At 42.9% G+C, this 16629-nt stretch overlaps 1 pseudogene; it reads right to left on the bottom strand.

Annotated features, from left to right (window-relative positions):
- Positions 1 to 14: 14 nt before the first annotated feature.
- Positions 15 to 11362, bottom strand: LOC106804521 (annotated as a pseudogene).
- Positions 11363 to 16629: the final 5267 nt, after the last annotated feature.

Raw genomic sequence — 16629 nt, forward strand, 5'->3', positions numbered from 1 at the left:
TTAATTCTTGACATTTTACCAAATTCTTCCAATGCCATTAGCCATGCCGGTGACTTTTCGAAAGGCTGGAATAAGGATTCTTTCATATACTGGGACTAGTGAAAGGATCGTGATAACATTTATAGATTGTAAAGATGCTGTAGGTACGTTAAAAGACCCGATGCGTTTATCCATCACCATTCCTTGCTCTATAAATGTCAAAAACATTTGTTCCACTACAGGTATGAAATAGTATCATAGTAGCCCAAACAGGGAGGATCCAGATCAACATCTTGAACTCCTCCACCTGATTGATAGTACAAGTCCTCCATGGATTAAGCTTGGTAACAGATGCGACATCATAGGGTGTCACGATTGCAGCTTTATCAAAGAACCTATGAGCGAAATAACAACGTTACTTCATTGCGAGTTGAGAATACAATTGGTTGTATTAATTATTCCAACTAAAATACAGTGGAACTAAAAATGAGGTTTTTTGCACGCTTTGAATAAAATGAAGTTTATGAGGATAAAATTCTAACTACCGACGAGTACAATTAGTAGGTGGTTAGAAACAATTGCTAAGGGGAAGGTCATCACAAAGAAACATTTCTCTGGAGAAGGTTACGAAACAATATGATGAAGCTCCTGTATTTTATTTTTTTTTGTAGTGTCCAATGTGCCTATTGCACTTTATGGTTGCAAAAAGCCTGTCAATACCAGTGTCATATATTCATGCTTTTCCAAAATAGAAAGTTTTATTCATTTCAAGATCACCACATGGATATGATACAGTATTCATATATTCATATCAAATAAAAGAGGAGCTCGGTTTTGCATAATGTTAGATTTGGGTGACCTGATAAACAGCTCTGGGAACAAAACTAAGGTGGATATTCATACTAAGGAAGAAAACAGGTCACAGAGTATGAGCAAAGCAAAGCAGAGGGAAATGTTCGTTTTGTTAGTTATATAACACATCAGTTTGTTCTCCTGGTGTTTATATATGTGATTGATAATATTAAAGGATCATATTCCTTAAAGATAGACTAACCAATGAAATTTCATGGACATGTGGGAAATAAATGCATTAATAATGTATGGTTAAGCCATTGTCAAAAATTCATATAGTCTAAAGATAGCCATTGTCAAAAATTCAAAAAATTATTTTACTATAGTCTAACAAAGGGACCTACTAATTTATTTTTGAATTTTATATGCAATTAAATCTCAAAATGTAGTATGACTACCCAAGTCCAGTTGTGTGCTCCAACTTTTGGGTTCCTTGTTCCGGAGTCTGATATAGAAGTGAACGATCAAATGGCAATTTTTTATTGATGTTACGAATAGCTGCAACAATAACCTGGCATAGCCTTGCAACAGGGCTTCCTCCAGGTTCCCAAAATCTATATAAAGAAGATCCCAACATGAAAGCACACACACCCAAAACCAATGATACTGCAGCAACAGAGAAACCCCAAAGCCAACCTTTATTATCTTGGACCCAAACTACAATAGTCCCTGAGGCCAACGAACCAACATGGATCATGAAAAACTGCCAATTAAAGAAGGAGCTCCTTTTGCTTCTCTCCTCTTCATCGGTGTCATCAAATTGATCAGCGCCAAAGGATGTAATGCAAGGTTTTTGTGCACCATACCCTATGGCAACCATATATAATCCAGAAAAGAATACGGTACGCTGAGATGACACTATATGTGTACAAGTGGAGCAAACTTGGGAACCAGTAGAGATCAACAGGAGTGCTGCTGACAAAACCAACATCAACATTCCCTAAATGAACAGAATAGGGAAAATTATAAATCGTAAGTAAATTCATTTTATGCATTGGATACACATATGTAAATTACAATGATATGTAAGTGTGATTGAACAATAAATATTAGAAAAAGAAGACAATTGTTGTCAGCATCAATGGAAAGCATGACTAAATTGTGTAACACGGAAAATTACTCTATCCATTTCTTTTTATAAAGTATACACATATTTAAATATTCAAACATTGTGATTATTCATCAACAAATAAATGGACAATATATTATTATATAAAAATTACACATTTGGATTCATAGTTGAAGCACTTACTTATAATTACAACTTTAATTCATTAAGAACAATATCTATAAGTATAAGAGCAATTGGTTATCAAACATTTTAGGGGACCACAATAATGGAATTGTGTCTTACATTTTGAGATTGGGAGAGTATTTAGCATATCCTCTTAAATCATATTCCCACGAGAAGAATTATAGATTCATATCCTTTAATTCGTGAATATTGCACAGTTATGGTAATGCTACATATCGCAATAAGTATATAGCATGGATTGTTGGAGGTATGCCCTAGAGGCAATCATAGAGATGATGATATTCCATTTGTATCCATGATTTGTATATTGTGTTCATTGAATATCCATTAAAGGCTACTTGAATTGATTTGCAATTATGTGAATTGTATGTGAAACTCTTTACTTGTATGGTTATTCTAAAGTTGTCCCTAGTCGGAGTTCATGTGAGGACACACATGAATATTAGACTAGCACATGTATTAGTTGATGACTATGTTTCACAAGTCATGGACATGGAGATGTTGGACTAATAATGTGGACACATGTGGAGACATGTGTTAGGACTGACCCAACACGAGAAGTAGTTCTCTCTTTAAACAACATATACGCTTTGTCCTTAGACCTGAGATTGTCGCATGTATTCTAGATGTGGATTGACCTACTTAGGGGCTATCAAACGCTACGCCGTAACAGGGTAGTTATAAAGGTAGCTTTCGGGTTTGTCAAGAAGCATGCTATGAGACATGGTCAATCAAGATGGGATTTGCCCCTCTCTGATTGAGAGTGATATCTCTGGGCCCCTCGAGTGATCGGATCAGAAAATGCATGGCCATGCTACGTACGGTTAAGAGTTAACCTACAAAGGGATTCCGAATCACAGGATCGAGAAAGAGCGGTCGGCTTGAAGCTAGACCAAATATCGTGAGGCAAAGGGAATAGCATGTATATTATGTCGTGATGGTTCGTCTGATATGATCTTCGTATGCGTATAGGAGTTGGCACGTCTTGCTAGAGGCCGCTACCGACTATTGGGCCGAGTAGGAGTACTCGGGCCATGTCTATACGTATCCGAACCCATAGGGTCACACACTTAAGGGGCTGGAAGCCCAATTCGGATCTGATCCGAGTTGGATTAGGTTTAGGAGTACTAATGGGCCTCGGATCCAGAGGCCCATCAGGAACCCCTATAAATAGAGGGGTGGGGCGCCCTAGGGTTTCACACCTTTTGGCTGAACACACTTGCCGCGCCTCCCACGCCCTCGCCTGTTGCAACTCGCGGATCTAGCAATCCGGCTTGCGACGCTTCCTCCCTGCACGTGTGGATACCTTGGAGGTGTTGCGCCTGCAGCACTTGGACGAGCCATCGACGAGCCGCCGACGAGCCACGACGAGCCGACGACGAGCCGCGGCACCGGAGGCGATCTTGCTGTGCACGTGGACGAGCTGCTGAGGAGCTGCTGGACGTGATCGACTACGTACGACTACGTGATCGTCTTCACTGCACCGACGCATATCTACATCTTCCGCACCAGTAGTGCGTCGAGTGGTAATCCCGTGATCCTTATACGGCAGTTCTTCCTGGTTATACGCGGTAGAAAATTTTAATTTGCGCTAGTGTAGCCTACCTCGTATCCCAACAGTGGTATCAGAGCCTTAGCTGCTTAGTTTTGGATTCGGGATGTGTGCATATGGAGATATGCGAGTTCTCTGTTTGATCTATGTCCTGATTTCGTGCCCTTGCTGCAATGGTAGTGTAACGACATACTCCTACCGGTCGGTTTCCGCCATCGGAGTTAAGTGATACACGTAAATCCAGTTGCAGTGAGGGAAGATCAATATGATTGGTCAAATCGAGATCCAGGGTCATACGCCAGGCGCATTAGATGTGCAATAGTAGATGTGATCTACTGCCGGGGTCGGGATTTTGCCGTATGCGTATGCTTCGGTAAATCAGCCGTAACTTTTCGGTACGATCTCGGATCGGGGCGATTTCTATACGAAAATTGATCTACAGAAAAAGTTACACGTGAATTTCAACCGCTTCGCCGTTTTCGGCGAGATTAGATTTCCCAAATTCGGCTTGGAAGATGGAGTTTCGGGCCTCCGAAGTTTGGAACGTTAGGACGCCTAACTCTATTTTGCAGGATGTATGCATGTATCTTGTGATCAGTATGGCCCCCTTGTGCATGTGATGCATGTGTGTAACTAATTCGTGACCTGCGTGTCGCGCGTACGGCAACACGGCAGGAGCCATATGTGTTGTCACTTTATTGTAATTAATGGTCTGCGTACCAATCTGTGATGATCCAAGCAACTATGTAATCTTCATTACTAGATTCTTTACTAGCTATTAGGCGTAATAGCATGCTCTAGTTCTTGGAGGACTCATCACCAGGAGGATGGCGCACATGGAACATGGAGATGGAGATCACCATGGTGAACAGGTTCTATGGAGATGGAGATCACCATATGAAAACGGGCCATACTGTGTCACAAGCTGTGTGAATGCTATTCTGTTTATGTTTTACTTTCTGCATGCTGTGATGTTAGAAGTAGAACGATCCCTCGCAAAGTTTAAGTTAGTATGCCCTCCCAACTAAAACTTGCACCGTCCCATGTCTTGTACAATTAGTGGTGGGTCTATGAAATTAGGGTGCCACTAGTTTTCCTTGACTAGACGGGTTTGTGTCGGACACTTACACGCATAAGGGTTGGTTTGCTTAACGAGATCATCTTAACGGTTAAGGACCTTGGGGCATAAAGGTTGGGCGCCGAGACATAGAGATGTCACCCAACAACAGGAGTCATATGTGATATGATTAGCAAAAGTTGCTTACCGATCTACCTCGTTTGCTAGCGGTGATGCTAAAGCTCACTAGTGGACTTGTTAGTTGTGGATCCTGAATCACTAAGTTTCAATAGAGGGATATTGATTTTAGTGGGAGTAGATTCTGTTAAAATAGTTTAATGTAATTTGCTCTATCATGGATACGTTTGTCTTAGTGTATTTTGCATTACTTTTGTTGTAGATTAAATGGCACCTAGCAACACCACCACATCGTTTGCTTTGCGTTCGGTCCTTGAGAAGGACAAGTTGAATGGAACAAACTACTCGGATTGGATCCGCAACCTGAGAATTGTTCTCAGGGCTGAGAAAAAGGAAGATGTTCTAGACAACCCACTACCAGAAGAACCTGCTGAGGATGCACCCGCTGCTGCTAAGAATGCTTACAAGAAAGCATGTGATGCTAACCTTGAAGTAAGCTGCCTTATGCTTGCTTGCATGGAACCCGAGCTGCAGATGCAGTTCGAAACAAACCATGAGGCGCACGATATGATCGTGGCGCTTAGAGACATGTTCCAAACACAGGCCAGGACTGAAAGGTTCAATGTGTCTAAGGCCTTTGTTGAGAGCAAGCTAGCAGAAGGCGCAGCAGTAGGACCACACGTAATCAAGATGGTTGGTTACACTCAACGGTTGGAGAAGCTAGGCTTCCCACTGGGCCAAGAGTTGGCCACTGATTTCATTCTTTCGTCTCTTCCTCCTAGCTATGGGAACTTCATCTCGAACTACCATATGCATGGGACGGAGAAGGGTCTGAATGAGCTGTGTGGCATGCTTAAAACAGCAGAGGCTGACATAAAGAAAAGCGCTAGTACCAGCCATGTGATGGCGATACAGAACAAGCCCAGCTTTAAGAAGAAGGGCAACTCTTGGAAGAAGAAGGGCAAGGCTGGAACGTCCAAGCCAAACCCACCGCCCAAGGTTAAAGCTGGACCTGGACCTGCTCCAGATAAAGAGTGCTTTTACTGTCATGAACTTGGTCACTGGAAGAGAAACTGCAAGCAGTACCTAGCTTCCTTGAAGAACGGCGGAAGTAAGAGTACTTCTACCTCAGGTACGCTTGTTGTTAATGTTATAGACAACATATTTCTCGCTGATACAGTTATTAATTCTTGGGTATTTGATACCGGATCGGTTGCTCATATTTGCAATTCGATGCAGGGAATGATAAGAAGTAGAAGCGTGGAAAGAGGAGAAGTTGATTTCCGCGTGGGCAATAATGCAAGAGTTGCTGCTTTGACCGTCGGGACGATGCAACTCCACCTCCCGTCAGGATTTATTATGGAGTTGAATAATTGTTATTTTGTTCCTAGTTTAAGTCGAAACATTTTATCTCCTTCATGTTTGATGAAGGATGGTTATTCATTCGCGAGTGAAAACAATGGTTGTGTGATCTCTAAGAATAATATGTTTATGGCTTTTGCACCCATTGTGAATGGATTATTTGTTTTAAATCTTGATGGTTCACCTGTCTGTAATGTAAGTGCTAAAAGGCCCCGGCCTAATGATTTGAGTCCTACCTACTTGTGGCATTGTCGTTTGGGTCATATAAGTGAAAAGCGCATGAAGAAGCTCCATTCTGATGGACTTCTAACTTCGTTTGATTTTGAATCATACGAGACATGCGAGGCTTGCTTGCTAGGCAAGATGACCAAGACGCCTTTCACAGGATTTCCTGAGAGAGCAGTAGACTTGTTGGAACTCGTACATAGTGATGTATGCGGACCAATGAGCACGACGGCTAGAGGAGGATTCCAATACTTCATAACTTTCACTGATGATTTTAGTAGATATGGCTATGTCTACTTGATGAGGCACAAGTCTGAAACCTTTGAAAAGTTCAAGGAATTTCAGAATGAAGTTGAAAATCAGCGTGGCAAGAAAATTAAGGCCTTACGATCTGATCGTGGAGGCGAGTATTTGAGCCACGAGTTTAGCAATCATCTAAAGAGTTGCGGAATTGTTCCACAACTTACGCCGCCTGGAACACCTCAGAGAAACGGTGTGTCCGAGCGACGTAATCGAACTTTGTTAGACATGGTTCGATCAATGATGAGCCAGTCGGACCTACCGTTGTCATTTTGGGGATACGCTCTAGAAACAGCAGCTTTCACACTAAATAGGGTACCATCTAAATCCGTAGTTAAGACACCATATGAGATATGGACTGGAAAGGTTCCTAGTCTGTCTTTTCTAAAGATTTGGGGATGTGAAGTGTTTCTCAAGCGACTTCAGTCGGACAAGATCACACCCAAGTCGGATAAGTGCATTTTCGTGGGATATCCAAAGGAAACTTTGGGATATTTTTTCTACAACCGATCAGAAGGCAAAGTGTTTGTCGCTCGGAACGGGGTTTTCCTAGAGAAAGAGTTTCTCAAAGGAGAAAAGAGTGGAAAGACAGTGCATCTTGAAGAAGTTCAAGATGAGCCAATCGGGCAAGAATCAATGAGTGATGCTAACGTAGCAGAACAAGTTGAGATACCCATGGCAAGAGAAGCACCGCCACAACCACGAAGGTCGGCAAGGCTCCGCGAAATGCGGGAAATATTATTGTTGGACAATGATGAGCCTGCGACATATGCAGAAGCAATGATGGACCCAGACTCCGAAAAATGGCAGAGTGCCATGCAATCCGAAATAGAGTCCATGGGAGACAATCAAGTTTGGAACTTGGTTGACCCGCCTGATGGTGTTAAAGCCATAGAGTGCAAGTGGATCTATAAGAAGAAAAAGGACATGGATGGAAATGTTCACATCTATAAAGCACGACTTGTCGCAAAAGGTTTTCGACAAGTTCAAGGAGTTGACTACGACGAGACCTTCTCGCCCGTAGTGATGCTTAAGTCCATTCGGATTATTCTAGCTATAGCTGCATATTTCGATTATGAGATATGGCAGATGGATGTCAAGACAGCTTTCCTGAATGGAAACCTAGCTGAGGACGTGTATATGATACAGCCCGAGGGTTTTGTCGATCCGAAAAATGCTGGAAAGGTATGCAAGCTTCAGAGATCCATTTATGGATTGAAGCAAGCATCTAGGAGTTGGAACATTCGTTTTGATGAAGTGGTCAAAGGGTTTGACTTCACCAAGAACGAAGAAGAGTCTTGTGTTTACAAGAAGGTTAGTGGGAGCTCTGTAGTATTTCTAATCTTATATGTGGATGACATATTACTGATTGGAAATAACATTCCTATGCTTGAGTCCGTAAAGACTTCACTGAAAAATAGTTTTTCGATGAAGGACTTAGGGGAAGCGGCATATATTCTGGGTATTAAGATCTATAGAGATAGATCGAGAAGGCTTATAGGTTTAAGCCAAGATACTTACATTGACAAAGTGTTGAAGCGGTTCAGCATGGAAGAGGCAAAGAAAGGGTTCTTGCCTATGTCACATGGCATACATCTCAGCAAGACTCAGTGTCCTTCGACTCCTGATGAGCGGGATCGCATGAGTAGAGTGCCATATGCCTCGGCTATTGGATCTATCATGTATGCAATGATAAGTACTCGCCCAGATGTTTCATATGCGCTAAGTATGACAAGCAGACACCAATCTGATCCAGGTGAGAGTCACTGGACAGCGGTGAAAAACATTCTTAAGTACTTGAGAAGGACTAAAGATATGTTCCTCGTCTATGGAGGTCAGGAGGAGCTCGTTGTAACAGGTTACACCGATGCTAGTTTCTAAACCGACAGAGATGATTCAAAGTCACAATCAGGATTTGTGTTCACACTGAATGGTGGTGCTGTTAGTTGGAAGAGTTCCAAGCAGGAGACGGTGGCCGATTCTACGACGGAAGCCGAGTACATCGCGGCTTCGGAAGCCGCGAAGGAAGGTGTTTGGATTAGGAATTTCCTCATTGAGCTTGGTGTGTTCCCGAATGCGTCCAGCCCATTGAATCTCTACTGTGATAACAATGGGGCAATTGCGCAAGCAAAGGAGCCAAGGAACCACCAGAAGAACAAACACGTAATGCGGCGATTTCATCTCATTCGGGACTTCATTAACCGGGGTGAGATCAAGATATGCAAAATACACACGGATCTGAACATTTCTGATCCGTTGACAAAACCACTCCCGCAGGCTAAGCATGATGCGCATGTAAGAGCTATGGGTATTAGGTACCTTCTAGATTGACTCTAGTGCAAGTGGGAGACTGTTGGAGGTATGCCCTAGAGGCAATCATAGAGATGATGATATTCCATTTGTATCCATGATTTGTATATTGTGTTCATTGAATATCCATTAAAGGCTACTTGAATTGATTTGCAATTATGTGAATTGTATGTGAAACTCTTTACTTGTATGGTTATTCTAAAGTTGTCCCTAGTCGGAGTTCATGTGAGGACACACATGAATATTAGACTAGCACATGTATTAGTTGATGACTATGTTTCACAAGTCATGGACATGGAGATGTTGGACTAATAATGTGGACACATGTGGAGACATGTGTTAGGACTGACCCAACACGAGAAGTAGTTCTCTCTTTAAACAACATATACGCTTTGTCCTTAGACCTGAGATTGTCGCATGTATTCTAGATGTGGATTGACCTACTTAGGGGCTATCAAACGCTACGCTGTAACAGGGTAGTTATAAAGGTAGCTTTCGGGTTTGTCAAGAAGCATGCTATGAGACATGGTCAATCAAGATGGGATTTGCCCCTCTCTGATTGAGAGTGATATCTCTGGGCCCCTCGAGTGATCGGATCAGAAAATGCATGGCCATGCTACGTACGGTTAAGAGTTAACCTACAAAGGGATTCCGAATCACAGGATCGAGAAAGAGCGGTCGGCTTGAAGCTAGACCAAATATCGTGAGGCAAAGGGAATAGCATGTATATTATGTCGTGATGGTTCGTCTGATATGATCTTCGTATGCGTATAGGAGTTGGCACGTCTTGCTAGAGGCCGCTACCGACTATTGGGCCGAGTAGGAGTACTCGGGCCATGTCTATACGTATCCGAACCCATAGGGTCACACACTTAAGGGGCTGGAAGCCCAATTCGGATCTGATCCGAGTTGGATTAGGTTTAGGAGTACTAATGGGCCTCGGATCCAGAGGCCCATCAGGAACCCCTATAAATAGAGGGGTGGGGCGCCCTAGGGTTTCACACCTTTTGGCTGAACACACTTGCCGCGCCTCCCACGCCCTCGCCTGTTGCAACTCGCGGATCTAGCAATCCGGCTTGCGACGCTTCCTCCCTGCACGTGTGGATACCTTGGAGGTGTTGCGCCTGCAGCACTTGGACGAGCCATCGACGAGCCGCCGACGAGCCACGACGAGCCGACGACGAGCCGCGGCACCGGAGGCGATCTTGCTGTGCACGTGGACGAGCTGCTGAGGAGCTGCTGGACGTGATCGACTACGTACGACTACGTGATCGTCTTCACTGCACCGACGCATATCTACATCTTCCGCACCAGTAGTGCGTCGAGTGGTAATCTCGTGATCCTTATACGGCAGTTCTTCGTGGTTATACGCGGTAGAAAATTTTAATTTGCGCTAGCGTAGCCTACCTCGTATCCCAACATGGATTAATTAGTTTTAGCACTTACCACCATTAAGTAGGAAATCAGAGTTGTCCAGTACTTCCCCAGATATGAGTCAGCTATGAAGGCTTCGACCAAAGGTGGTGCTAGATAAGTAGTACCATGCCAAGTTGAAACATTTCTGGCAGCGACCACATTTGTGTCATGTAGGACTTCTGTGAGATAACTGACTAGGTTTTTCCTATTGAAGTGAAGGCCAGGGCCGAGCATGATGAACAAACTGCAGCACTGCATTTTGTTTTTATGATGCTTAGCTTGTAATGAATAAAGAGCGCACATATATAAAACTTTTTATAATGAATTTAACCATTGCATATCCTGATTAGCGTAAGCACATTTTTACAATTCATACCTATGGTTAATGAGCAAGCCTTCCACTTTCCTGTATGTTCTTTAGAAGCAGCAAGCCCGCGGATGCATACAGATTCATCACCTGTGGTCCTTTCCTGAATTTGAAAGTTTATTTATATGAAGTTCTAACATTATGATAATACATGTTAATGTGATTTACACAATTGAAGATATTTGGGATTCAAATCTGTCCAGTATGTTATAGAAATTTTCTTAATAGATTTGAGTGCCGAAATACTTTGCAAATCTACACAACTGAAAATTTGCTTAACTGACTCGTATGTTACTGATAGCAAAAGTTTGAGATGACAGCATGTAAATCCGAAACATGTTGGTATCTTGAAAAGATTTTTAGGTATAATATGCTTGTAGGTGATAAGTTGTAATTGCAAAAGCATATACAAAGAAATTCTTTACAAAAAGTTGGAAACAGGCAGACAAAGAAGTTCAGTACACGCTAAGCCTGTAACAAATAAAACTAAAGGTGCGAAGTAGCCGAGGGTTTTACCTCAGGAAGTGGCTCTTCAAACTGTATTTCCATCGTAGCTCAATTTCAGTATAGAGAACCAAGCAACACCCACACACCTGCATGAAGGAAGGATGGTTTAATTTATACGCAGGGAGCAGGTATCCCTGAGACGTGCGCAAGACTATTTCCACATTAAACTATGGACAAGAGTGGCACGAGTGAGTTGAGAATATCAAGGTAGACGAAAATTAGTTCATTCTAACTGTAGTCTTGTAGGTGCAAACTCTAAATACTAATGGAGTCCTAGGATATTAATATCGAGATTATAAGCAATATTGGATCCAGATTTCCAATGGCAAATGAGAAGGCCGAAAGAAGTGTACCAGCACTTTCTGATATAAATCCTAGGAAAATTTTAGAGTGCTCCAAAAAATAACAGCCGTCCATTCGTTGAAATTGAACGGTGGAAACAAAAGAAATACCATGAAGTACCTAAAGAGAAGTACAAAGAAGTACCAATTTGGTGGGACCAAGTAAAAAATAATGAGAAATTACTATGATACCCTTTTAATTATGTGTAAATTTATTTAATTCTTTTCTAGGAAGGATAAGAAAGGAAAGTAGCAGCAAGTACCATTGATATTTAAAAGTATTGTAACAAAGCTCGTAACAAAGCTCGTAAGTCCTAAAGAAAAATGGTACTAATAAGTACTTGTCGTTTTGCGCACTGGTAGGTCCTTTAATAGCCATCGTCAACCATTATTTTCCTAAAGATATATCCTTCAAGCTATTACAGATATAATGGTTGTAAAGTATTTTTCACGGTAAATGAAACAACTAAAACTCTGTTTGGTATTGCACGAGGAACATATGTTCTTCAGCGACACGGCAACATCTTTTTGACCGAAGTCAGTAGGCAAACAACCTATTTTCTTATTCGAGATATGTTTAATTCGCTCGTACATGGATTCAAATCCAAACCTGCCAGATGCCACTTAGAGCCCCTTTGGTAGGGCTTTTTAAAAGACTGCTCCACTAGCTTTTGGTGAAACCCTATCAAAGTGACAACTTCAAAACGGCTCCACCACCTAAGTTTGGAGAAGTCACAAAACAGCTTACACTAAAGAGGAAGAGCAAAAATACACTAAAGAGGAAGAGCAAAAAAAAAAAAGTGGCTTCACCAACTTCTCCTCCCTCTCCAAGTATTAATTGACCAAAAAATTACCCATATTGCCATTGAGAAGCCGTTTTACCAAACATGTTTCAAAACGGTTTCAACTCCATTAGAGAAGCCACTCCACCAAAGGAGCCGAAGCCAGAGCCATTTTAGCAGGAGCTAGTGTCGGTATTTTATACCCAGCAACCTACCGATGGGTATCCCGAGGTGGTAAATTGGTTGGTGGGGGATCGTCGGAAATAGAACTCGAAGGTAGAAGCGAGGACACAAGACACAGATTTATACAGGTTCAGACCGCGTAATACCCTATGTCATGTTTGGGGTGTTGTATATTGCGCCCTACGCTTAGGTGTTGTTTGGTGTTGAGGATTTGGTCCTCTGTTGGGGTTCTAAGAGGTCTTGACCTACCGATTTAGGGACCCCTGTCCTCCTTTATATACTCAGGAGGCGGGATTACTAGTCGGTTACAAGGTAGGAGTCCTAGTAGGATTACATAGTATGAGTCCTTACAAAGGAATATTACTACTAGTCCGTCTTCTTCCTTCCTTGCAGGTACTGGGGATTTATCCCCGACAAGCCCCCGAGCGCTTCATAGTCGAATGCAGCAGCCTTGAGTACTTTTTTCAGATTCTCACTGAGTAGTTTTGGTGCTCTTCGAGTACTTTGTCTGGCTGAATCTTCAAAGTTCCTCAAAGCTGCCATGAGGTTATGGTGTGCTCAAGCCCTTGATCGTCTTGATTTTATAATCTTCATCTTTGGAATGTGATATGGAGGGCGTCAGAAGTCGCACTCCACATGGAGTAGCCCCCGAGCCTTAGGTTGAATCAAAAAATCAGGCTGAGGGTCAATAAAATCTTGAATCTTCTTCTTTCATCTTGAAAAAAATCAACTGTTGGGTGTAGCTTATCAGCCCCTAAGCCTTGGAATGATTAATTAATCAATCCGAGGGTCTTTAGTCTTCACACAAGTCATCATCTGAGTAGTTTTGCGGCGTCCAGCCCCCGAACTTATGCGCTAGGTGAGCCGTAGGAGCCACGTTGAGTAGTTATTGGCGCTTAGCCCTCGAGTTTGAGAGCTAGCAGAGCTACCGGAGGTATTCTGAGTAGTAATTGGCGCTTTAGCCCCCAAGCTTCGAAGCTAGCTGAGCCACTGGAGATATTTTGAGTAGTACTTGGTGCTTAGCCCCCGAGCCTGGGAGCTAGCGGAGCCATTATAGGTACACTAAGTATCCTGGAGAGTCATCGCCAAAACTTGACCTGAAAAAAGAAATACATACATTATATAGCATATTTGTAGAATTTGGAACTACTAAAATTATTCAGTGATGAATATAATATAAATGTAATGTGTTATGCTCTTGTTTCGGTCACATTTCTCCTGAGTAGTTAGCCTATTATGTTTAGCCTCTCGGTCCCTATTTAGCCATTGCCACTGCGTTTGAGATCTTTGTCTCGTGTACGCATACTGGCACTGCTGCTACGGAGTTCTTTATCTCGCGTCGTAGCATTTAGGCATGATAGAAGATCCGAGACTATCACGAATTAAGGCGTGTTCTGCTTAAGGATATTGGCGACCGCTAAGAGTAGACATTTAAAATAAGTAGTCGGCATTGCGACAAAAATAGAGTGCGATTGCGCTTAAAGTGGTCGTTGAGACTTTTCTGCCTTTTGGTGAGAAGAGCACGTGTTGCCGCACATAGGATTTGTGCCTCCTTAGGGTGTAGCCGCTACGAGCCTCCAGCACTCAGTGCACCAAACTTCGTGGCAGAGCCTCCTAATTCAGTGTACCAAGCCTGTGGCGGAGCTTACAAAACTCGGTGCACCAAACCTATGGTGATAGCCTCCGTAATTCGGTGTACCAAACCCATGGCTGTCGGTCAACATACCCCAGAAATAATTGGCAAAGTGTAGTTCTGGAGGGTAATTCCCGTTAAGAAGCGTACACAAATAAGTAGTCAGCGTGTTGCCCTGCATGCGGAAAACAAGCCGGAAAATTTATATAAAATAATTAAAAAAGTGACTTAGTGGACAATTGTGGACGAAGCCGTGTTGATTGTTGATTAAGCCAACTAGTCGGAGTCGATTCCGACTAGTTGTTGATCACGTGGATCACGTCCTCGACTAGTTTTCTAATCGAGATGAGTGGTCGAAGTAGACCATCCTTGACTAGTTTTCTAGTTGAGATGAGTAGTCTAAGTAGTCCGTCCTCGACTAGTTTTCTAATCGAGACGAGTAGGTGAAGTAGACAGTCCTCGATTAGTTTTCTAGTCGAGATGAGTAGTCGAAGTAGTCGTCGGTGACTTGATTATTTGCCTCAATCTGCATGTGAATTGATCGACGAGCCGTATGCAGCAGCCTGCGGTGGAAACCAACTCGGTCTTCGATTGGAACACGGAGCACATCAATTCTGTCTCGACGTAGATTTGTCTGCTCAAAACTCCGACTCGGCGACTTGCTTCTTGTCGAGTAGATTGATCTTGATGATGAGGTTCTTCAAGCTCGCTCAATGATCTCGACGATCACCCCTACCTGGCGCGCCAGATGTCAGTGTTTTATACCCGGCAACCTATCGAGGGGTATCCTGAGGTAGTAGATTGGTTGGTGGGGGATCGTCGGACCGGGAACTTGAAGGTAAAAGCGAGAATACAAGGTAAAAGCGAGAATACAAGACATAGATTTATACAGGTTTGAACCGCCAAAGTATCGTAATACCCTACGTCGTGTTTGGGGTGTTGTATATTGCGCCCTACGCTTGGGTGTTGTTTGGTGTTGAGGATTTAGTCCTCTGTTGTGGTTCTAAGAGGTCTTGGCCTACCGATCTAGGACCCCCTGCCCTCCTTTATATACTAGGGGTGGGATTACTAGTCGGTTACAAGGTAGGAGTTCTAGTAGGATTACATGGTATGAGTCCTAGTAGGATTACAGAGGAATCTTCCGTCTTCTTTCTTTCTTGTGGGTACTGGAGATCTATCCCGACAGCTGGAGCTCTGTTCGCTTATGTTTTTCTTTCGAGTGGATGTTGATAAGGTGTTTTGGATCATTGGTGGAGGATAGTGCAAGTCAAGGTGGGCTATGGCCCCCCACAGTGTGTAATTTTCCTTTTGAGTAATAGTAATTAAAAAGTAGTTAACTATGTAATTTTAAGAGAACGTTGAATCTAACATTAAAAATGTTGAGCGTATTATTTTGATATTTTGATGAGGTTATTTTTTTGCAAAAATAATAAAATAACAACGCACATTATAGTTTTTCAAAAACCTACCCTGTAGCCTCCTGCGTCCTGCTGGCTAGCCTCCTGCTGCTGCTGTCCCGCAGGCTGCAGGTCACGGTTGCTGCCTCGTGCTAGCTGCTGCACCCCGGGCCACGATATGCACTGGCCGCGTGTAATTAGGCGATGGCGTGATTGCTGGACCGTGATGGGCTTTGAGATGTACTTCTAAGCCATGGCTCCTATCTATCTAGCTTCCACAAGAGCCCCCGAAGTTCGGTGCTGCGGGAAAAGGCGACGGCAAGGTTTGCAACTCTTGTTGCTTCTGTGGTCCTCTGCAGGGAAATAAAAGCCCATCTGCTGTCAATTGAACTCTTATCTTCTTAAATCTAGCTCATATGAAGCTAATCGAAAAAATGCTCTGCCAAATCGGGATCATTTGCTGAAAAATCGATGGCACGTAACTCCAGAAATGGAGCTCCTAAGCTGAGAGGAAGGGGGGAGAAAATTTAGTGATATTGAGCGATAGCACTACAACATATATAGGTGGTAGCTATGGTATCGAAAGCTTGATATGTGCTGATGACTGCTTGATATTATCTGAGGCAACAGAGAGAGTTGCTGATATAGTAGCAATTGTGCTGGAAGATTATATTACCACAAAGGCTCTGGACAACTTGTTAACAAACACAAGTTTGCAATTTTATTTAGTGAAAACTTTGATAATTCAGTAAAGCAGGTTGTCCATGCTTCTCTTGGAATTCCTACGGAAGATCTGGGAGAAAGGTACTTGGGGCTGCAAACATTAATTGGAACATCCCTGAACGGTGTGTTTGATTATGTGGGCGATTGAGTTCGTAATTCAGTCAATGGTTGGGGTGAACAAAACCTGAGTTGTGCAGGTAGAGAGACTCTCTTAAAGTCGATAGCCCAAGCAATTCCAACATACTCAATG

The sequence above is a fragment of the Setaria italica genome, chromosome IX (assembly GCF_000263155.2).
Source record: "Setaria italica strain Yugu1 chromosome IX, Setaria_italica_v2.0, whole genome shotgun sequence".
Lineage (NCBI taxonomy): Eukaryota > Viridiplantae > Streptophyta > Magnoliopsida > Poales > Poaceae > Setaria > Setaria italica.